This window comes from Tupaia chinensis, unplaced genomic scaffold (assembly GCF_000334495.1).
Source record: "Tupaia chinensis unplaced genomic scaffold, TupChi_1.0 Scaffold000197_1, whole genome shotgun sequence".
Lineage (NCBI taxonomy): Eukaryota > Metazoa > Chordata > Mammalia > Scandentia > Tupaiidae > Tupaia > Tupaia belangeri.
Window position 1 is genome coordinate 752,046 of NW_006159672.1, and position 23,599 is coordinate 775,644.

The window sequence follows — 23,599 nt, forward strand, 5'->3', positions numbered from 1 at the left end:
GGGGGGGCCCCCCGCCCGATTGGTAAAACCCCCCCAAAAAAAAAAAAAAAAAAAAGGTGTTGAGAAAGTGGACAGCCTTGTCTTGTTCCCGTTTTTAGTGAAAACTTTTAGTTTTTCCCCATTCAGTATGATATTAGCTATGGGTTTTTCATATATGGCTTTTATTGTGTTGAGAAATTCCCCTTCCATGCTGATTTTTCTGAAAATCTTAATCAAGAAGGGATATTATATTTTATTAAATGCTTCTTCAGTATCAATTGATATGTTTTTATCCTTCTTTTTATTAATATGGTGTATTACATTTATGGGTTTCCCATATGTTGAACTACCCTTGTATCCCTGGAATAAAACCTGGTAGTAATATATAACCTTTTTAATGTGTTGTTGAAAACGATTTGCTAGTATCTTGTTGAGAATTGTTGCATCTATATTTGTCAGAGATATTGGCCTGTAGTTTTCTTTTTTTATTATGTCCTTGTCTGTTTGGGGAATGAAGATGATGGAGGCTTCACATAATGAATTTGGGAGGGTTCCTTCTTTTTAATCTTTAGAATAATTTGAGTAGAATAGGGGTTAACTCTTATTTAAAAGTTTTTTTTCTCCTTGTTTTTGTTTATTTATTTTATTTATTTACATTCAATCACCGTGTATCAAGTGAATTTTCCCATCTTTATACACTGTATATTGGTTCAGTCAAAGATACTACCATACATATTATTATCAACAGATAATTTTCCATTTTTATGTATCTTAAATGTTTTGCTTCTTTTCCCCCCTTGATTCCTTCCCTCTCGCCCTCCTCAATATCTCACCCTCTTCCCACATTGTCTCTAGTATTCACAGTACTCTCCATGCCTTTATGTAGAATTGAGGAGTGAAACCATCGGATCAGTACTCTCCATGCCTTTATGTAGAATTGAGAAGTGAAACCATCGGATCTGGACTTTTCTTTGTTGGGAGGTAATTTATTACTGATTCTATTTTACTGCTTGTTATTCATCTATTCAGGATTTTTATGTCTTCCTGATTCAGTCTGGGTAGCTTGTATGTGTCCAGAAATCTGTCCATCTCATTAAAGTTTTCTTGTTTGTTGGTGTATAGTTGCTCATAGTATTCTCTAACAATATTTTAAAATTTTTAATTTATTTTATGCATTCAATCACTATACATCACTTAGCTTATAAAGTGAATTTACTCAACATGAATACATTTCACACCAGTCCAGATACTATACACGTTATCATCCTTAGATAATAACCCATTTCTGTGTCCCATAAATGTTTTGGCTTTCTATTTTTTTCTTAATTTCTTTCCTTCCTCACACTATCCATCTAGTGATCTTTTGTATTTCTGTTATATCTGTTGTAATATTGCCTGTTTCATTGCAAATTTGATTTATCTGGTTCCTCTCTCTATTCTCAATTAATCTAGCTAATAGCATATCAATTTTGTTTATCTTCTCAAAGAAATAGCTTTTGGTTTCATTTCTTTCTTTTTTTTTCCTTGTATAGTTTGTTTATTCTCTATTTCATTTATTTCTGCTCGGATCTTTATTATTTTCTTTTCTCCTGGAGTATTTTTTGATTTTTTGTCATTGTCTTTTCAAGTTCCCTGAGGTGTGTTGTTAGGTTGTCTATTTGCCACCTTCTCATCTTTTATTATGTGCACTAATTGCTATAACTTCCTTCTTATGACTGCTTTCACTGTGGCCCTAAGATTGTGGAAATTTATGGACTCATTATCATTGGTTTCAATGAGTCTTTTGATTTCAGTCTTTATTTTGTCAGTGGTTGTAAAGTCATTCAGGAGTAGGTTGTTTAGTTTCCAAATGTTTGTGCACGTTTTAATTTTTTTTTCTGAAATTAATTTCAAGTTTAATTCTATCATGGTTGGAGAAGATATTGGATATAGTTTCTATGCCTTTGAATTTCTAAAGGCTTGTTTTGTGCACTATCATGTGGTCAATCTTTGAAAATGTTCCATGTGGGGTAAGAAAAATGCATATTTTGTGGTTATTGGGTGGAAAGTCCTACAGATGTCTATCAAGTCCATTTTATTTATGGTGTAATTTAGATGCTGTATATTTTTGCTTATTTTTGTCTAAATAATCTGCTCAAAGGATATAGTGGGGTATTGAGATCCTCAGTGATTAGTGTGTTGCAGTCTATCTCTTCAGTCTAGTAGTCTCTTTTTCACGTATTTGTGTGCTCCCAAGTAGGAGGCAGAGAAGTGTATTGTCTTGGTGAATTAGCTCTTTTAGTACTATATCTTGTCCTTCTTTATCTCTTCTTACAGGTTTTGTCTTTAAGCCTATTTTGTCTAATATCAGTATCATGACTCCAGCCTTTTTTTTTTTTTTAATTTCCATTTGCACAGAATATCTTTTTCTAGCCCTTCACATTTAGTCTATGTATATCTTTATCCATGAGGTGCATTTCGTGTAGGCAGCAAATGCAGGGTTTCTGTTTTTTTACCTATTCAGTCAGTCTGTATCTTTTGATTGGAGTATTTAACACATTACCATTCAACATTATTATCATTATTTGCAGATTTTTCCCTGCTATTTTTTTTAGCCATTTTCTTGGTTGCTTTTTGTTCTCTTATTTCTGTGTGCCTTTCTTTAGTTTTCTTGAGATAGCATCTCCTTCAGTACTTTTTGAAGAGCTGGTCTAGTATTAGTGAATTCTTTCAATTTTTGTTTGACTTTGAATGATTTTATTTATTCTTTCCCTTTGAAGGACAGTCTTGCCAGGTATAGTATTCTTGTTTGAAATTGTTTTTCTTTTAGTATCGTGAATATATCTTCCCATTCTTTTCGTGCTTGCATTATTTTGGTTGAGAGTTCTGATGTTAGCCTAATAGGATAACCTGTATATGTGACTTGATGTTTATTTCTTGCCATTTATAGAATCTTGTCTTTGTGATTTTGACCAATCTGGCTGTAATGTGCTGTGGAGAAAATCTTCTCATGTTTATTTTATTTGGGTTCCTTTGTATTTCTTGGATCTGAATGTCTGGATGCTTCTCTAGATTTGGAAACTTTTCTGCAACTATTCATGGAATAGATCTTGTATACTCTTGCCTGATTCTATGCCTCCTTGATTACCTATTATTTGGATATGTGGGTGTTGAAAAATGTTTATTATATCCAAAATTTTGTCCTCATCGTTATTATTATTATTATTATTATTTTGGTGGTTTTATATTAAGTCAAAAGATTTGTCTGCCAGATCAGAGATTCTGTCTTCAGTGTGGTCAAATATGCTATTAATACTGTCTTCCTCTGTATTACTGTCTTCATCTCTAGAAGTTCTAATTGGTTCTTTTGTATGGCATCTATATCTCTTTCAAATTCTGGAAAGACTTCCTTATCTCTCACCATGAATATTCTGAATTCTTTCTCTGACATTCCTGCAAATTCTTTTGTACTATCTATGGATGAAAAAGAGTTGCTCTGTTCATTGAGAAAGAGGTGTTTCCTTGTTTTCCCATATTTCTTGTGCTTCTGTGCTTGTTTCTAGTCATCTGATGAATTATACACTTTTTCCTACTTTACTGATGTTGATTCTGTAGTGTCAGGTGGGACGAAGAACTCTACTTCTCAGATGTGTTTTCGGTAGAGGGCCTTGTCTTCCAATTAGAGAAGCATGTACATAGTCAGCTTTAGGTGGTGGTGCCTTTCTCAGTCTCTCAGGACCAGTGTACCTGGGATTGAGCTGGAGAGATTCGAGTGTGGGAGGGAGTAGGAGTCTTTCATGCAATTCAGTATATTATAAAATCTCAAAATACTCCTGGGTATGCAGGAGGCACCTAGAGGCCTGAGGTGATCTGTCTGCTTCAGTTTGTCTTACTTACTGCTGCTGCTACCTGCTCCATGGTGCAAGTTCAAGAAATTAATGGCAGTGAAGGGATGTGGGAGAGGCTGATCCAATATGTACCTAGGGCAATCGGAAGGCAGTGGGAGGTCTGAAGGGGATCTTTGTACCTCAGTTTGTCTCCCAGACTGCTGTTCTCCCCTGTTTTGTGGCTAAATGCTCAGAGATTAATAATAGTGAAGACTCTTTTCTCCATTTTTAATGTTATTTATTTCTTCCATGACAGAGAGAAAGAGGCAGGTATCCACAACAGGGTCTTCACACATGTTCTACCCCCAGCCTCAGCCAGCCTGGTTCACAGGCACGTAAGTGCAGCCCACAGGTACAGGGAGGCCTTGGGTGGCAAACCTGAGATCTCTGCCTATGGGTCTGACAATACTGAGTAGTTGTGTCTCAGTAGTGACACGAAGTGGTCCAGTGATGGCATTTGTGAAGATGTGGTGTTAAAGTTTTTAAAGAGTGAGAAAGAGTCAGACATATGGAGAGGGAAGGGGAAGAGTTTTTGGCAGAGGGCACAGTGAAGCAGGAAGGAATGGAGAAATGGAGAGAAAGCAGAAACTAAATCAAGCAAGACATTAGGAACATGGTAATTAGTTAGGATTTTATCCAAGATTCTGTGAGTGGGGAGGCCCAAATATGATTTGTGAGTTTACAGGAGGACTCTAGCAATTGTATGTGTGGCAAACTGGTTGAGAGAAGCCATAAAGAAGTAGGTGTTCCAGTAAAGAACATGTCAGTGATCCAGATAAGAGGTGGTAGAACTTGGACTCTACTGTAACTAATGTGAGCAATATTTTGAAAGTAAATGACTAGGACTTGTTGAAACATTGGGGAAGTGGGAGTCCACTCTCAGGTTGTTAGCATGAACAACTATGTGGTTTATTGATACTGGGAGGGGAAGACAAGAGAATGGGAAGAAAGCCAGAGCTCAGTTTTGAATATGCTAAATTAAGTTCTTCCAGAGATACTCTTGTGGATATGCCAAATAATTTGTAGTATGAGTCTGAAACTGAAGAGGGAAGTTTGGGATGTAGAGGCACTTCTGAGACAACCATTAGTATGGACCACAGGTCAAGCTATGGGAATGTGCATCACCAGCTCTGGAGAAATGACAGATGGAGTAAAGAGAGGCCAGAACTCAGCCCTGAGGATCAATCATATTTAGAGGACATTCAGGAATGAGGAGACAGCAAAGGGACTGAGGGAGAAAAGAGAAATTTGGACAACATGATGTGTCTTGGAAACAAGTTTAGTTTCTGGTGTAGAGCATCTTGTTCTTTATTATTATTATTATTACTGTTATTTTGAACTTTCTTAATTTATTGAATCTTACCAGTGTTGTCCCTTAAAAGAGACTAACACACAAACAGGCCCATTAAGTGAAGAAATATTTTGATAAGAGTTAAGAAGTCACTCAGATACTTCCAAGTATTATCTTCAGTGATGCTTTTTATCTTTATTTGGGGATTCCAGGAAATATACAGTCCCTACAGCTACCACAAATGCAGCAAATCCCCACTTGAATCCTTTTAATAATGCACCAATGAAGGAAACATTGTTTGCAAAGCCACCCATGTATCTCCAAGCTTCATTCCAGCCCCATGGATCTCTTAGTCCTCGTGCAACCAGCTTATCCTGGACAGTTTTTAATGGTGTTCCTTCTACCTTACACTGTTTATAATCTGGAAGTTCCATTTCACCATGACCATGACCATGTTCATGTCCATGGGCCATGACTGACAGCAATCTGACCTCTGCATCTTGTTCTTTTAGGAATGGAAAAGACTGGCACAGCGGTAGCTGAAGAAAGGTGTGGCTGGGAAAGAGATGAGGATGTGGTAGATGAGACTGGAAAGATGACTGACTAAGGGCAGAAGTACTCACTGACCAAATTGAAGATTTTTCATATGACTCCAAGGCAATGAGGAGCCAGAAAAGTCTTAAAACATGGAAGCAATCAGATCAGAGCAATGATTTTGAAAGATTGCTATGGCAGGTGTGAAGTAGGCAGATAGACTGTGGCAGTAGAGGCAGCAATGAGGAGGCTGCTGTCATTCAAATGAAAGCTGATGGGCTGTTAAAGTGGGACAGCATCAAAAATGTCAATGAGGCCAAGACAGGTACAAAGATTAGCAGAACTTGGGAACAGAGCTTGGGAGTTAAGCATGAAGGAGGAAAAGATGGTTAGGGTTCTAAAGGGAACACTACTGAAACTAGACTTGACACAACCCAATCTCGGAAGGTAAAATAACAGCTCAGCCACCAGAAAAGAACTTCAAACTAGCCCAGATTCCTTCCTCGTATTTTCAGTTATGTGAATAGTGTTTGTATAACAGGATGACATTTCTGCAAAGTTTCTCCTCTTCTGTCTGCTTTTCTTGCGTAATTCAGGTCCTTCACCATTTCCCTCCCAGCATTCTTCCATAACTTCTTATAGCTGTTTCTTTCCAACTCTGCAACACAATGCAAAGGCCTAAAAAATCTCAGGGAAAGGAAAGGATTTTAATTTACATAGCCAGAATTTTCTGGGAGTGAGAAATTCAAATGAGCAATAGAACTTCCAGTGCCAAAGTCTCCTCTGGGTAGAAAAGAACACCTTTTCCTTAAGCAGAATAGAAGGAAGCTCTCCGAGGCAGCTAGTTAGCTAATTTCCTTATTTGGCAAAGGGTCCCACTGTGGTGACAAACCGACTCTAATAATTCCTCATTGTTCACCCATGCCAGATGAAAGATGGAAAAGAATTAGCATCAACAGTGGAAAGTCAAATAAAATGTATGAGATGGTGTGTTTTAATTTGGGGGGGGGGTGTCAAATTTTAGAAAACTATATTTCCTGTGTCAAGCCATCATTGCTTTTGTAGGAGGAAGTTAGTATGGATGGTGCGGGAGCCAGGGGATTCACAACCAGCCAAGCCTGGTCTAGAGAGGGGAGCCAATTGTGGGTGGAACCGCCATGTTGAAAACACTGCAGGAAGCCAAACTGCACTGAAACCTTATGAAGATCCTTTGAAAATGTGGTCCCAACTGAGCTGTGAAGTGTTGCTAAAAGAAGAAAATAATATGGCAGTTATCTGAAATCACAAATTAGCACTCCAAGGTGGAAATAAGACTTGAGAATGTCAAATAGCTACAATAGAGGAAAGACTGAAAATTCTCGTTGTACTTATTTGCCAAGTTGTAATAAAGATTTAGTCTTGCTGTACCAAAAACAGCCTATATACCACATCAACAGAAGAGCTTCCTCCTCCTGGTATCAGTGGTTGTGACAATGAAGCCTTATGTATGAAGCGTGTGTGATCAAATTTCTGCTTCACAATAGAAATAGAGTTTGAGATGTCCCTTGTCCTTACTGGAGATTTTCAGTGTGTTTGGATAAACTGAAATTGTGCTGATTTAGTTAACTTTGAAAAATATATCATGCTTTTAAAGAACTGTCAGATTGTCAACACGTGCCAGTTTAGCAATTTAACGAGATTTGATTACAGTGGAATGACAATGAGATTTCTAATGTAAACCTCAACTGATGCATTCTTGAAAGTACCATCCTCTTTCAAAATTATTACTTGTTGAGTTTACTCATGTTTTACAGTGCTCGCGTGATTGCTCAAACAATTGTTTGGTCTGGTATTCAGTCATATTATTAAAAACTGCAGAAAATCATTTCCATGGTTTTCCAAGAATACCTCATTTTTTACCCTAATAGAATTACTTGGTTTGAGCTCACACTGGATTCATAGTCCTGGTTCTGAATGCTTTTTCCTCTTCCTGAAAGTCAATACTATCCAAGGCTAACTGGTTGAGAGTAGTGAGATTACCGAAAAGAATATTTTTTCTTTATTTTCCCAAACTTGGAATTAAGATTTAGTTTTTATTTTCTTTGTTCTTCTTCTTCTTCTTTGGAGAGGTTTTTGCAATAGTTTGACTATGCTCACCAGAAAGACAGAGAGAGACAGAGGGACAGAAAACGAGAAATACTCCCCTAGGGGAGATGGCCATACCACAATCCCTTCTCCTCCATTCTGCTCTCGGGATCGTGGGCACGCATGCACATGCGCCTGGTGTGAGTTTAAGCCACTGGGCCTGGGAATCGAACCACGGTCAACTACATGGGAGTCAAGAGACGTAGCCAGTCGCCAACTACTGTTCCAACTTATTTTCAGATAACTGCTTTTGGTTAAAAAGTGTCAGAGATTTCAGTTGATCATGAAGGATTATTCATGAATGAATGAATTTAGTAAGCATTTGTTTAGTATTTGTTACGTGTCCTTTATTATGGTTTCAAAATAGTGCTAGTTACTTAGGACACAATAGTTGGATAAGATGTGATTATTTTATTTTATTTTTTTTTGGAGAGGTTTTTATCATAGGGTGAGTGTGCTTGCCAGACAGACAGAAAGAGACAGAGAGACAGAAAGCAAGAAATCACCCCCCAGGGGATATGGCCAGGCCAGAATCCCTTCTCCACCATTCTTATCTTAGGATCTTGGGCACGCACGCACACGTGCCTGGTGTGAATTTCAAACCACTGGGTCTGGGACACGAACCGCGGTCGACTACATGAGAATCCAACGACATAGCCATTACGCTAACTGCTGGTCCTGATAAGCTGTGATTTTTGACCTCAGAGTTCTTAGATTATTTGGGATATATCCACACATGGACAAACAATGTGGGGAAATGTGGATGAGGTATGGATTCTATAAATACAGTAGGGCAGTTAGGCTGGCAGGAGAGGAGTTGGGCAGCTCAAGGAAGAGGAGGAAATCCAGCAAAAGTGTGAGCTCTGGGAAAATTTTCAGTCATCTTCTTCTTGGGGTTGGCTTATCCTGGAGAAACAGCAGGCCTAGAGTCTGGGGCCTCTGTTTTCAGAGCCCATGAAAATGTCTTAAATTTCTCTTAAAGTTGGTAAGGTATAAATCAGCCTGGATTATATTTGCCTTTATATCACAGTTATAAAATAACATTTATTATATTTCTTTAAGAGAAGTTTTTATATTTCTACATGTTCATCTCAAAAATGTCTCTGAGCCCTCAAAGTCCTGCGTCCCTACCATTCATAGTGACATTTTGGAATTGTCTCAAATGGAGATAAGAAGTTTGGGCTTTCACCCATATGCAGGGACAGTCTCTGGTTAACAAGTGTCTGGGGAATGTCAACTCACTGTCCTTGGCTCTCTGCTCCAGGAGTGCCCAAGTCAGCTTCCTAAAGAGTGGCAGGTGCTGGCCATGGCAGCCCATCAGAGAAGCTGGTAACAGGAATAGAAGGGCTGGCATGGAGACAACTGACCCCTTGTTTATAATTGTAGCAATTGTAGCAATCTCAAGAAAGGGAAGCACTGAGAAGTGACAGAGGGAAGCAGGGAAGACGGTAAGAAGATAGGGATGTTATAATCCTATGAGCCAATGAAACTCAGAAGGAAAATTTCATTGTTCTTGCTTGAGAAATGATAGACTTGGGGACATGGGAGTCTGTGCCAGAGGAAAAAGAAATTTTTTGGTTTTCTTCTGACTTCAATGAGATTTCTCAAATCACTAACATAGACAGGGCAGAAGTCTCAGATTTGGTGTAAAGGAGGTAAGAGGGGAAATGCTCTTTCTCTAGAGCGTATGCAATACTTTTAGATGAATGCCTGCTCCTAAGTGTAAATGAGCCCAGGAGCTCAGAGTCCGATGAGGCTATCATTTGGGCTAAGATTCTGTGGCCGTGATGCTGGCTACCTTATAAAAGATCTTTTTGCAGATAATAATAAGCATCAACTCCTGGGCTCCTGCTGACATTTACATTATCATGGCTCTTTCTCCTGCCAGTCACATCATAATAAAGCATGTCACCTTGGGATAGTGAAGTGCTGAGTTCTGTCTGGCCTTTCTTTCCTGCCTTCTTTCTATCCCTTGATACTCCTCACTGCCCACAACAGTTTTCTCCTGAGAATCCCATGCCTGAGAGATTTTGAGGTGCTCTAACTGTTTTTGCTACTGGCTACAGTCCCTAGGTAGGCTTCTGGGTAGGCATCTCAGTTGACCTGATACATCCTTCCAGAGAGTAGAGAAATATGATTAGCTTCATGCTCTGCCTCTTTTTCCAAATTTGCTTGTTCTTGAGCTCCTTGGAGAACCCAGCTACCTCCTATAGGTAGTTCTTCAGTGTGCAGATATAAACCTCACAGAGAAGAGGAGCACAAAATGTCTCTTTTTTAAGGAGAAAATCGAGGGTTTAAATTCTACACTGGACCAATTGGGTGAGGCAGCCAAGGCTGGCTCCATGGACATGTGACCATGCCATACCACTGAGCTCTATGCTCTGCTGTGGCTGTCTGGAAATTCTTAATTTTTGAACAAGAAACCCCACACTGTCATTTCATACTAGGTTCTGCAAATTATGTAGTCAGTCCTGGACATTGGGCACAGTACTGACAGTAACAACAACCCTTGAAGAGTTGTGCCAGGCACTGTTCCAAGCACCTAAGGTGTAGAATACACCTCACTACAAGCCTATGAGGCAGTTATTGATATTTATTATTACCTCCATTTTTTTTGGAGAGGTTTTTGCTATAGGGCGTGTGCGTTTGCCCGGAAGACAAAGAGAGACAGAGAAACAGAAAGTGAGAAATCACCTCCTGGGGGGTGGCCACTCCACAGTTCTTCTCCATTTTCTACTTGGGATCTTGGGCACACACATACACGCACCCGGTGTGAGTTTAAGCCACTGGGCCAGGGACTCCAACCACGCTTGACTACGTGGGAGTCCAACGACATAGCCATTACACCAAATGTTGGTCCCTATTATTACCTCCATTTTACAGAGGCAGAAACTAAGGCAAAAGACATTAGGCCACTTGCCTAAGATCACAAAGGTAAGATTGTCTGGATCCAGAGTCTGTTTTGATAGCCCAGCACTCTGCTATTTCCCAGGCAGGTTCTTGTTATCCCTGAACTGTCTCTGTGCCTTTGCTCACCTGGCATTTCTAACTTTTCTGTGGTAGCAACACTCTGCCCAAATTCCAGATAAGCGCCCTTGAAAAGATAACCTTTTCAAGTGGTTCTGGTTTATACTTACTCTGAACCCACTAGAATGTGGTCTCATAAGCTGGCTGGGCTCATCTAACTTCTCTCATGGGAATTTTCCTTGGAGGCAAAGGTGCTAAGTGATATGTCATCTTCCTGCACCCATGAGTTCCTTCTACCAAGATCCCTCAACCTGCCTGAATCTGCCTGTCCCAGGCAGTTGTTCAACCCCTCCTTTACTTAGGCGAGCCTCCCACAGTTTTTCCCTGGCCTGATGTGCATTAGTTCATGTCTACTTCTTGACACCCAAGATCCGTGATATCTTGTGGCTATATCCCCAGCAGGGACCCAACACATAGGATGTGATCATAAAAAGATGGCTATTTCCATTCAACTTCAAGGTTAAGAACTACGTTTTTCATATTCTGGCAACTTTGCTTTTCCATAGCATTTGTTCTTATGGCTATGCAGGGAAATTACATGTTTATTATTTGCTTAGCTGAGAGGCCAAAGGAGCTCTTTATTCGAAAGTGAGATGAGGTTTCAACTTTGACAGGTGTCTTTTCCATAATGCTGACATCTTTCTCAATAGCAACTTCCTGTAGAATGTCTCTGAGCAGCCTGTGAAATCATCATCCGTGTTGGCAGACACAAACAACTCCTTGGGTTCTCTAAGTGCTGCCAAGTAGAAGTGGCACATTCTAAGCCTCCTATGTCACATTCAAAACAGTCTAAGAATGTCCTGTTTTCTGCCTGTAAGCCCTCTCTTTCCTCCCAGTGTATCATATATGAATGGAAAGGAAATGAATGATCTCCTGTGTGGCTGTGTTGATTCTTTACACTGAATTTGGCAAGTCTTTAACAGGCTTTCATGAAAAATAAATAAGATAATTCTAAAAAGAGTAAAATTCAAAAGTCCTCACAAATCTTTTAAAACCAGGTTATTGGTGCTATTCAAATATGAAGGTAAAGTCAGCTGCTGCAAAGTACTCCCAGTTCGTGTCCCTGGTGGGGACAGTCTGATTGGTAGGCTGAGGGTAGCCTGGGGAGGGAGGAAGGGAAAATATGGTGAGTCTACTTTGCCGAAGCTGACACAAGTCCAGCTTGCCTTTTTGCCGCCTTTCCCCATGGAATCGCTTCAATTTCATAGTTAGAAGTCCCCCAAATTTAGTATACTCATTTCTACCATGCCCAGGTAATCTTTATTTACAAAAAGAAAAAAGAAATGTAACTACTAAAGGGATTTTAGGGCTGATAAATCTCCTGGGAATCATATACTCCCAGGGAAGAATGAAGCAGTACGAAGTCAGTAAAAACTTCCTGAAACATAAGGCAAATCCTATAAGGGATGTCCACAGTGCAGAAAGTGTAGAGTAGGCAGACTCATCCCTGCTCCATTGCTCTTGGTAGAGTGGGTAGCAGGCACAGCAAATGAGTGGAATCCTAATGTGTCTTTTCCCTTAGGTTTGAATTTTGCTTATTTTATTTGCAAAGTCCACCAGGGCTGTTTTTAAATTGTGTTTATTTATTATTTAAATAGATCTGTTCATTCCTTCCATGAGAGAAGGAGAGACAGAGAGAGAGAGTGGACCCCCAACAGAGTCCAACTGGGTCTTCATGCCATAATCTACCCCAGTTTCAGTAAGTAAGGATCACAGGTACATGTGTGTGTATGCCAGGTGCTCAGGGAGGTCCTGGGATGTGAACCCAGAACCTATCCTAAGAGGGTCCAGTTATGCTATTGCTGGACCTCCTGGTCCCCAGGGCTGTTGGACTGCCTATTTCTTAAACTAGCAGTATTCTAAGGAAAGCTGGCAGAGTTCTCACTATTGAAGAAAGAAGGCAACTGACAAGGCGTTTTGGTGGGAGTACTCAACTCGAAGAGAGAAGAGAAAGTAAGAAACCACTCCCCAAAATGGATAGCCACACTTCAAACCCCTCTCCTTCATTTCTTTCATCTGTCAGAATTTGGGGCATGTACATCTGCCGTGTATGTTTCAAGCCACCAGATGTGGGACTTGAACCGCACAGTCAGCCATGTGGGATCTAGCTATATTAACCACTACCATAATACCAGCTGGCCCTGCAGTGATCATTGTTTTTTCTCATGCACAAAAAAGCTGAAAGATCACCAATTAGAAGATATTCACTAGTCTTCCTATCTAGTACAACTAGTATGCATTTTGATGTGTGTGATACAGAGAGAGAAAGTGAGAAATCATCTCCGGAGGGAGGAGGGTTAGCCAGGCCACAAGCCTCTCTCCTACATTCTCCTCTTGGGATTTTGTACACACATGTACTCAGTGTGTTTCAAGCCTCTGAGTCTGGGATTTGAACCTCAGTTGGCTATGTGGGAGTCCAGTGTCTTAACTGCTATGACACCTGCTGGTCCTGAGAATGATAGCTAAGGAAACCTCTATCACCTGTCGGTCATGTTCCTCTTGTACTCTTTGACTGGGGAAGCGGAGCATGAATGCCATCTTAAGAACACAAGAACTGGCCAGTCCCATTGCCTAGTGGTTAAAAGAACCAGTCACATATGACTGGCCATGGTTTGAATCCCAGCTCAGAAACTTGAAAAACACAATCAGTACATGTGCATGCCCAAATCCCAAAAGTATAGAGAAACGAAGGCAAAGGCATTGAGCTGTGCCATGGGCCAATAGGGAGAGGCCTTTCTCTCTCTCTTTCTGTCTCTTTCTCTCTGGTGAGTGCACATGCCCTCTGACAATTGAAGAAAGAGGAGGAGGAGGAGAAAAAGGAGGAGGAGGAGGAGGAGGCAAGAGCAATCACCTAGGAATTCCTTGTAATTCACAAAGTGAAGGTCAAAGAAAATCTTTCCAAGTCTCTGAGGGAAGGAAGGAGACCAGAAAGAAAATGTCAGCATCCTCCTTCCTCTCCCTTCATTCTTTACACAATGAAAACTTAATGGAAGATGGAGTCAGTAGAAAATTCTTGAATAAGTATAAAGGACACAAAATCAGAAGGATCCAACCTCATATCTTTGTCTCTCGAAAGATTTCATCATTTACTCCCAGACCAGAATGGGTGACCACTGAACAGAAACAACAGCATTGTGTTTTTTAATCTTCAAAGAGTATCCAAAATAATTGCCCCAGGCCTCCATCAACCATCAGCTGGGGAGAGGGGAGCTGAGGAATTCCTGTTCTTTCAGTGGAAGGCAACTGAGAGTAGAGAGCCATTGTCACAGCCTGGGGTAGACAGAGCAAGAAGAAGATGGGTCGTTTTTTTGAGGCTACAAGGTGAGCAAGTCAGGGCAGATGGAGCTGTCAGGACAGAGTGGAGAAGGGAGACTAGACCAGTCTCTAACCTCTACAGGACACCCTTGCTCTAGGATGGAGCAGCCCACAGCTGCCACAAGGTGATTCCTACCTTGTTCTGATGCCTCTGGGATAGGAGAAGAAAGTAGCAAGTGAAACCTCCAAAGGCAGAGTTCTTACCCCAAAATACACAGTTGACCTAAAGGCAGCTGTTGAAATAAAAGGAGACCTTTACTGGCAACTGAATTGCCTTTAATTAGAGGGCTAAAACATTTTCAGACATGCCAACCACTCTAAAGGATACTGGTATAATCTTGAAGAACTAACCCATTCAAAATACAAAAATAAGTATTGCCAAACTGATTAAGTTTTTTGTTTATTTATTTAACTATTTATTTTTTATTTTGTAGAGGTTTTTGCCTCAGGGTTTGTGCACATGCTAGAGAGAGACAGAGACAGAGGCAGTGAGAGAGAAAGTGAGAAATCTCCCCTGCCCTCCACTTGGATGGCAATACCACAATCCCTTCTCCTCCATTCTCCTTCCAGGATCTTGAGCATGTATGTACATGCACCCAGTGTGAGTTTCAAGCCACTGGGTCCAGGACTCAACTCATGGTTGGCCATGTAGGGGTCCAGGGATGCTATGAGCTGGTCCCTACAAAATTGTTTTAAGGACCAAATGCCTGAAAGTACTTTTAAAAAAAGGTGTGTTATCTAAATGCAATATTAAGCACACACATTATTTTTCATCTTTGTCAGATTAGAGCCCTCTATGTATTTTTTGCTCTTTCTGTGTCATAAAGCAAAAGCAGGTGACTGCTATTACTGATTCCTACCAACCTTTTAGGGAGGAGAGAGATTGCATATCTGTAGATTGTAGGAACAAATACTCAACTAACAATTGGAAGGGCAGAGAATATTAAGACAAGTAGCCCCCAATTCCAGCCATCGTAAGTCTCTTCCTTCCCTGGAATCACGCCATGTGTCCTGTCCTAGGTAGAGAAATCATGTGCTCTGGCTGTGCTGCCCAGCTCAGGTAGATTTCCTGATGATGCAACTACACATCCAAACCCACCCATCCTCTTCCCTTCACCTGTCTAAGTCCACACTCCTCAGGTATTTAATTTTTCCTTCTGGCTAGCATCTGACCTATATTTCAAATTTTTCTCAGTTAAAGATTTGACAAGATAAGGAGAAATTTGAAATCATGTGCTCTGGCTGTGCTGCCCAGCTCAGGTAGATTTCCTGATGATGCAACTACACATCCAAACCCACCCATCCTCTTCCCTTCACCTGTCTAAGTCCACACTCCTCAGGTATTTAATTTTTCCTTCTGGCTAGCATCTGACCTATATTTCAAATTTTTCTCAGTTAAAGATTTGACAAGATAAGGAGAAATTTTATATATATATATATAATATATACAAAATATATACATATATATATACACACACATAAAAAAGTAGATAGATATATAATTATATAGAAGATACAGAGAAGAAGAGAAAAATATATATATACATATATATATTGAAATGACACATATATTCAGAGCAGATGAGATATTTTCATTGGTCTCAGAAGCCCTTCATTTGTTCAGAAGTAAATTGCAATATCTGTTACTAATTGTATGGTTACAATATTCATTGGATTCCCTTGAAATTTTCAAGCAACTGTATTTAAATAATCAGGCTAAATGTGTAAGATAATGATACAAGAGCATGGCACTGGGACCATAGTCCATCCCAGGGCAGCCTGTGGTAGCTGAATCCCACATGGCTGACTGCATGGTTTGAGTTTCAGATTTAGTGGCTTGAGAAACAAGCCAGGTGTGTAAGCATGTGTGCCCAAAATCCTGAAAGGAGAAATGGAGCAGGGATTGTGGTGTGACTATCTCGCCTGGGGGTGCTTTCTTGCTTTTCCTCTCTTTTTCCCTCTGACAAGCATGCATGCAAGCCCTCTGGCAAAAAATTCTTAAATTAATAAAAAAAAATTCCACCCCAAATCCAAACTAAATGAAGTGTAGATTTCATACTTACAATCAGGATTTACTGTTCAGTTTTACAAGGAAATTAAATATACTTAATATTTATTGATAGCTTCAGAGCTCTGAATAAAATAATTCAAGCATAGTTTTAAAAAAATCCACAAATAAGAGTTCGAGTTAGACATTTATCTTCACCTCATTTAGAAGTCTGAAATTCAGAAAGTTCTGTCTTTCAGAGATAATGACATGAAAAAAAAGCTAGGAGATCAGGATCATTTTGTAGGCCAAAGAAAAAGCTTCCAGTAGATAAAGTTTCAAGTGCCTTGTATTTATTTTTCCATGAATACAACCCTAATAAATGACTGTAAAGTTTAAATGGATACTAGTTGGAAAATAACTATGGTGCTCATAAAAACCAGATAGTAGAATCTATGGATGAGGTGTCTAAAACCTTAGGGAAAAAGAGATGAGGAGAGAGGTTAAAAGCAAGGACATATTTAGCAGGTGCATCCAAGGAGATAGGATTTAAAGGTATTACTGAGTCCTGGAGGGCTGCCTCCAGGGAAGAGCCTGCACACCACAAACCCAGCAGCTCTGATTCTTTGCTCAGCAGCCCTGAGGGGTCTGAGGGAGATTTTTCTCTGAGTTTTTCAGTTGAGGAGCCCAGGCATAGTTCTATCTGGAATGGGAGCTGATGAGGATTGATTGGACCTCAGTGGCCATGAAGGTCAGTGTTCTTTCCTATTGCTTTCTGCATTACCATACTTAAGGAAATAATTTGGGAAATTGCCTCTGGAAGGGAGAGAGGAGAGCAGTAAGTAGAGGCAGGGCTGGGACTCTGGGGCTAGTGGTTTTCTCTGTAGGCTCTGGTCCTTCTTTAGGCATTGTTCTGTAGGAAATGCCTGGTTGGGGCATCATGAAAGTGACCTTGAGATGTCTAACCTAAAGTCCAGATGTGCCTCCATGTCCACATCCTTGAACAAGGGTTAGAATAGCTCCCGCCTCACTACATTGGTAGGGATGCAATGAGGTAGTGCATGTAAAATGGCTAGCACAATGATGGGTATACATTGCTTTCCCTCCAGTCTATTCCCTTAGTCTATTCACTTCTGAAAGGCACAGAAGAAAGAGGAATGTTCTGTACCTTCTAGTAGAACATTGTACCTGCCTCGACTTTGTCCCATTTGCCCAGATGTCTAGAGATGGCTATATCTAGGCTTTCTCTTCTTAGTGGCAGGAACTTCCTGTCTTTTTTGGTTTCTCCAGTGTTGCCACACCCATTGGAGAGGGAGCTTCAAATTTCCTCCTCTGACCCTGGGTCTTGTTCTTTTTCCTCTTATCACCTATTCCTTCCCAATCAACCTTTCCTGGTTCCACTTGGCCATGAAACTCTGCCCTGAATATCTGGTCATAACCTCAGGGGTACCCTAGATTAGCTCTTAAGACTTTTGGGCTCCTGTTGCCAGTTTCTGGAGACAGGAGCCAGTCATACTTATTGCTTTCAGTGTTGTTCTCAGCATTTCATTTTTACTGGAGAGAATATGCAATGTGCTGATGGGCTCTGTCTCACATTGGTTCACACCATTCTCCTCCAGGTTTTTGCCACTGATTTGTTGCCCCATTCATCTTGAGAGTGGCTCCTCCCTACTCAACATGGCTGAAAGAGTGATAAAACTGAACAGGTTATTTTCCTTATGAAACAAAATATTTGCCATAATTCTTTTACCACTTAGAATACACTGTTTCCTTTACTTAATTTCTTCATTCATTTACTCAACAAGTAACTACTGAGTCCTTACTATTCTTGTGTGGAGATAATACAGTGCATAAGAGCAAACTACTATTTCTGGCTAGATTGGGATACTAAAAAAAAGTATCAGAAGGTGATGGTAACATGGAGTGTTCCTTATGGTTTAGTGAATGCTTAGGGAAGGCCACTCTAAGGAGTGACATTTAGACTAATATATATTTTTTTTTTAAGAATGTTTTGCTATAGGGCATGTGAACTCACCAGAAAAACAGAGAGACAGAGAGACAGAAAGTGAGAAATTACTCCCCACCTCCCAGGGGGGATGGCCATGCTGCAAACCCTTCTCCTCCATTCTCCTCTCAGGATCTTGGGCACACATGCACACACACCCGGTGTGAGTTTAAGCCACTGGGTTCAGGACTTGAACTGTGCTTGACTACATGGGAGTCCAGCAACATAGCCATTATGCTGACTGCTGATCCCAACATTTAGACGAATATCTAAAGCAAAGGAGATAAAGCATGCAAAGTCAGAGGGAATTATATCCCAGGATAGAGGGCTACATCCCAGTTTCAAGGAAGAGAGAAGTCAGCAGACGGGGCTGGAGGATGGGTGGAGCCCTAACCATGTACATTATTTCTTTCTTGTGGAGCTTGGTTGGTATTTTCACCAGGATAATTTCTCATAGTATGGGACTACCTCTGGGCTTTGGGTACCAAATGCAAAAAGTACTTTCAAGTAATTGTGACATGAAAAAGCATACACCTACTCTCTAATGCCCTTTTGGATAATCAAGGCTTTATAGGCTAAGAATAAGATCCTGAACTTTATTCTTAGTTCATTGGGAAAACATGGGAGAGGAAAAGCCTAATTTACATTGTAAGAGACTGTTAAATATCTTTCTGGCTGTTGTGTGTTGAAGACCTGAGGGAATGAAAAGTAGACAATGTGAGACCAGGTGGAGGCTCCTGTAGGTGTTCCAGGGAGCAATGATGGAGCAGGATGAAAGAAGTAGATTCATACTATGTCCTGGAGGAAAAGTTGGCAGTTCTTAATTTCTTCATTCATTTACTCAACAAGTAACTACTGAGTCCTTACTATTCTTGTGTGGAGATAATACAGTGCATAAGAGCAAACTACTATTTCTGGCTAGATTGGGATACTAAAAAAAAGTATCAGAAGGTGATGGTAACATGGAGTGTTCCTTATGGTTTAGTGAATGCTTAGGGAAGGCCACTCTAAGGAGTGACATTTAGACTAATATATATTTTTTTTTTAAGAATGTTTTGCTATAGGGCATGTGAACTCACCAGAAAAACAGAGAGACAGAGAGACAGAAAGTGAGAAATCACTCCCCACCTCCCAGGGGGGATGGCCATGCTGCAAACCCTTCTCCTCCATTCTCCTCTCAGGATCTTGGGCACACATGCACACACACCCGGTGTGAGTTTAAGCCACTGGGTTCAGGACTTGAACTGTGCTTGACTACATGGGAGTCCAGCAACATAGCCATTATGCTAACTGCTGATCCCAACATTTAGACGAATATCTAAAGCAAAGGAGATAAAGCATGCAAAGTCAGAGGGAATTATATCCCAGGATAGAGGGCTACATCCCAGTTTCAAGGAAGAGAGAAGTCAGCAGACGGGGCTGGAGGATGGGTGGAGCCCTAACCATGTACATTATTTCTTTCTTGTGGAGCTTGGTTGGTATTTTCACCAGGATAATTTCTCATAGTATGGGACTACCTCTGGGCTTTGGGTACCAAATGCAAAAAGTACTTTCAAGTAATTGTGACATGAAAAAGCATACACCTACTCTCTAATGCCCTTTTGGATAATCAAGGCTTTATAGGCTAAGAATAAGATCCTGAACTTTATTCTTAGTTCATTGGGAAAACATGGGAGAGGAAAAGCCTAATTTACATTGTAAGAGACTGTTAAATATCTTTCTGGCTGTTGTGTGTTGAAGACCTGAGGGAATGAAAAGTAGACAATGTGAGACCAGGTGGAGGCTCCTGTAGGTGTTCCAGGGAGCAATGATGGAGCAGGATGAAAGAAGTAGATTCATACTATGTCCTGGAGGAAAAGTTGGCAGTTCTTAATGACATGAAGACTAAAGCAAAGAAAATAATAAAAGGCAACACCAAGATTTATGGCTTGAGCAATTTAGAAATCATGTTTTTATTTACAGAAATGCAGAAGACTAGAAAAGACTGTTAAGACAATCACACGGAGACTCTGTCAAGTACACAGCTGGGTAAGTAGAGAAGATGATACAAATCTGAGCATCATGAGTGTAGATGACTTTTTAAAATCTCATGACTCCATGAGGTTCTTTTTTAAAAAAATGTATTTAAAATTTTTTAGAGAGATTTTTGCTATAGGGCACATGTGCTCTCTGGAGAGACAGAGAAAGACAGAGAGACAGAAAGTAAGAAGGCACTCCCCAGGGGGATGACCACGTTGCAATCCCTTCTCTTCATTCTCCTCTTGGGATCTTGGGCAAGTACACACATGCACCCAGCATGAGTTCTAAGGCAATGAGTCCAGGACTGGAACTGTGGTTAACTATGTGGGAGTCCAGTGACATAACCATTACGTCATCTGTTGGTTCCAAGGTTCTTTGTTTTTATATTGACATAGTAATTACACATATTCAGGAAGATTGCATGAAGAGAGACAAGAAGGAAGTCCAGGATGAAGCCTGGGCCCTTGAACATTCAGAGGTAGACAAAAGGAGTAATAGGCAGTAAGACATGGCAAAGGAATAGTCAGTGACTGAGGAGGAAAATCAAAAGAATGTGATATCATAGATGGCAAGAGAAGAGGTGTTTTCTAGAAGGAGTGTTTCCACTCTACATAGCCATCTGTGTACGCTAATGATGAAGAAACAAGTAACATGGGAACAGAGAAATGACTTCGGGTTTAGTAAGCTCTTTGGTGACCTGAATAGAAAAAGTCTGGATGGAAGTGCTGGGATGGAAGTGTTTGGGATGCACTAAAGAGCCGATGTGGACTATATTTTATGATTTCTTTTTAAAGAAACAAAGTATAACATGTGTAAGCTGATAGAAGTAATCTATCAGTTGAGAGAGAGAGGATATACAGGGGAGAAAAGGGAGCTAACTGAAGGAATAAAGTTTTTGAGGATTTGTGGGGCCTGACTCCCTGATATAAGTAGGGAGAATATTTTTCTTTTTCTTTCTTTTTTTTTTTTTTTTTTAAGAGAGATTTTTATTGTAGGTCACAAGCCCTTGCTGGAGCACAGAGAGAGAGACAGATAGAGAAAAACAAAAAGTGAGAAATCACTCCGTAGGTGGAATGACCATGCTGCAATCCCTTCTTCTCCATTCTCCTCTTGGGCTTTTGGGCACACACATTCTCATGCCCTGAGTGAATTTCAAGTTGCCAGGTTCGAGATTTGAATCATGGTTGGCCCTGTGGGAATCCAGTACCTTAACCACTATGCCACCTACTGGCCCCTGGGATATTTTTCTATAGCAACAAGGCAGGAACCATACATGGGAGGTGTGAGTGGGTTGATGGTTTTAATGACACAGAAATAAAAGAATTATTGACTTGTGATTTCTACTTTCTAAATAAGGTAAGAGGAAAAGTCATTGGTGTGTGGGGGTGGATAAGGAGAATAATGATTGAAAGGAAAGATGGTATAATCAACCTTTTGTATACTGAGAGTGAATGTAATTACCAAGTGTCTCGTGTTCATTGGTCAAGTTTGGGGCTCACTGGAGACTTGTGGCCATGCATTTTTGCTTGAGGCCAGAAAACATTGTTGTGGGAGTATTCCTATGGTAGTAACCTGAATTAGACTCAGAAATGGGGTAAATTGGCTTTATTTGGAGTTAGAGTTTTGGTAGTTGTAATAGGAGAGAGAGAAGAGTGCTTTCAGGACATAGGTATGATGAGACACTGTGGAGTCTGAGCTGGGTAAGGGAGAAAGTAGAGGATACCAGGAGGGCAGGGGCTTGTAAGAGCAGAAGCTGGAAGACTTGTACTGTTGGAGTCTCTAGAAACAGCACTGTAGCGGAGGAACTGGAAGGTAGGAGGCTGTGGTCAGACATGGAGTTGATATTTTGAAGGTGACACATTTTTGAGTGACTGTGCAGAGCTGGTGAAAAAGGTCACCTCATCATCCCCACACATCCAATTAGTAACTGTCAGTTAATTTCTGTCTCCACCTCCACTACGACCACTCTGGTCCATGCCCTGTCTTCTTGCTGAATCCCTGTCACATTTCAAAGAGCATTCTGTTGGCTCCACTCACTGACCCTTCCTTTTTGTCTGCTCCTGGCAGCCAGCCCATTCTCCTTAAATATAGATCTGATTAGACATCTAACCCTCCTTCTGGCCCTTTGGGGGCTCCAGTGCTCCTCAGAATCAAGTCCAAATACCTGACTTGGTGCTCGTGCTCTGCACAATGGGGACTGCTGTATCCACTCAAACGGGCCCTCGCAGAATAGGGACTAAGGCACTTGTAGGTTCTCAGAGAACCATGGGTTCCTCCCTTGTCGCAGCCATGGCACTGCTTCCTTTGATCCCTCACTGTCAAGGTTAAGTTCTGTTAGGTGCTACCTGACCTCCACTTTGACCTCCAGCATTTACTCCCTTGTGGTGTTTACCAGGGAGATATACAGTGGAATTTTATTGATTCTTTGACAGATGCATAAATGAAATATTGGCTGCTGCAAAGAACATTTCTGAAAGTTCTGCCCAGTCTGTGACAGAGCAAGGCACTTAATAATAGGATTTTCTCTTCTCATAATGATTTTTTAGAGAGGTCACTTATTCGGAAAGATCTGCCAAGCACCTAAATAGTACACAGTAGATACTACATCAATGACTAATGAAATTTACTAAACAGAATGCCATCCATTATGCGATGAACCCGTGTCTAATATAACATCTGTTTTCTTGAAAACAAATTCAGAGTACTATTAGATTGAAACCAGAATGTAAGGAAAATAAGACCATATGCAGAAGTTTGTAACTAAGAACATATGTCAGTGAAAAGAAAACCTAATAGCATATTTTATTACTAATTATTTAAACCAACATATAGCATATAAGTCATTTGTCCCAAATGCTACTACGTTCTGTGATATTTCCGTGGTACTTATTAAAAAATAAGTACCATATTTCATTGACTCTAAGATTCTGTCAGTTATAAGGTGCACTATTATTTTATGCACCACCAAGAAAGAAAAATGTGCTGACAATGAACTATGATACCATGATTGTAAAGTGAGCACTCACTCCAACTCTCCCCTCCATCAGGACACAGAGCACAGAGCTTAACTCCGTAATAGCAGTTCTCAACTGGGGCACTGTTGTGCGCCCCCATCTTCCAGGGGACATTTGACACTGTCTAGGAACAATTTTAGTTGTCCACTTGGATAATGGAGTTACTGGTAGAGGGCAGGGTTGCAGCTAAATATCGTAGAATGCACAGAGAAGCTCTCAACAGCCAAGAATCATCAGCCCAACAAGCCTGTCATGCCGATGTTGAGAAACCACTCTAGAATTAACAAAACTTGCTGGCACTTTTTTTCAGTTTGCCACAATAGGTACCATTGCCTTCTGGATTTCCTTGGGCTTTTATTTCCATAGTCCATTGATTTTAAACACAAGACCCATTCCGAATGCATACATGAGAACTATAATAAAACATTTTAGGAGCAG

The 23,599-nt window shown here is 40.5% G+C and overlaps 1 long non-coding RNA gene and 1 pseudogene across 1 annotated transcript in view; one reads left to right on the top strand and one right to left on the bottom strand.

Annotated features, from left to right (window-relative positions):
* The window catches only part of LOC102469966 (uncharacterized), a 42,074-nt gene extending 21,941 nt beyond the window's left edge, over positions 1–20,133 (top strand). Inside the window, exon 3 of the long non-coding RNA XR_001370262.1 lies at positions 20,091–20,133. This is a non-coding gene — a long non-coding RNA (uncharacterized LOC102469966). The remainder of the gene's footprint in view (positions 1–20,090) is intronic.
* On the bottom strand, positions 5,313–5,609 carry LOC102469530 (NADH dehydrogenase [ubiquinone] 1 beta subcomplex subunit 3 pseudogene; annotated as a pseudogene).
* Positions 20,134–23,599: the final 3,466 nt, after the last annotated feature.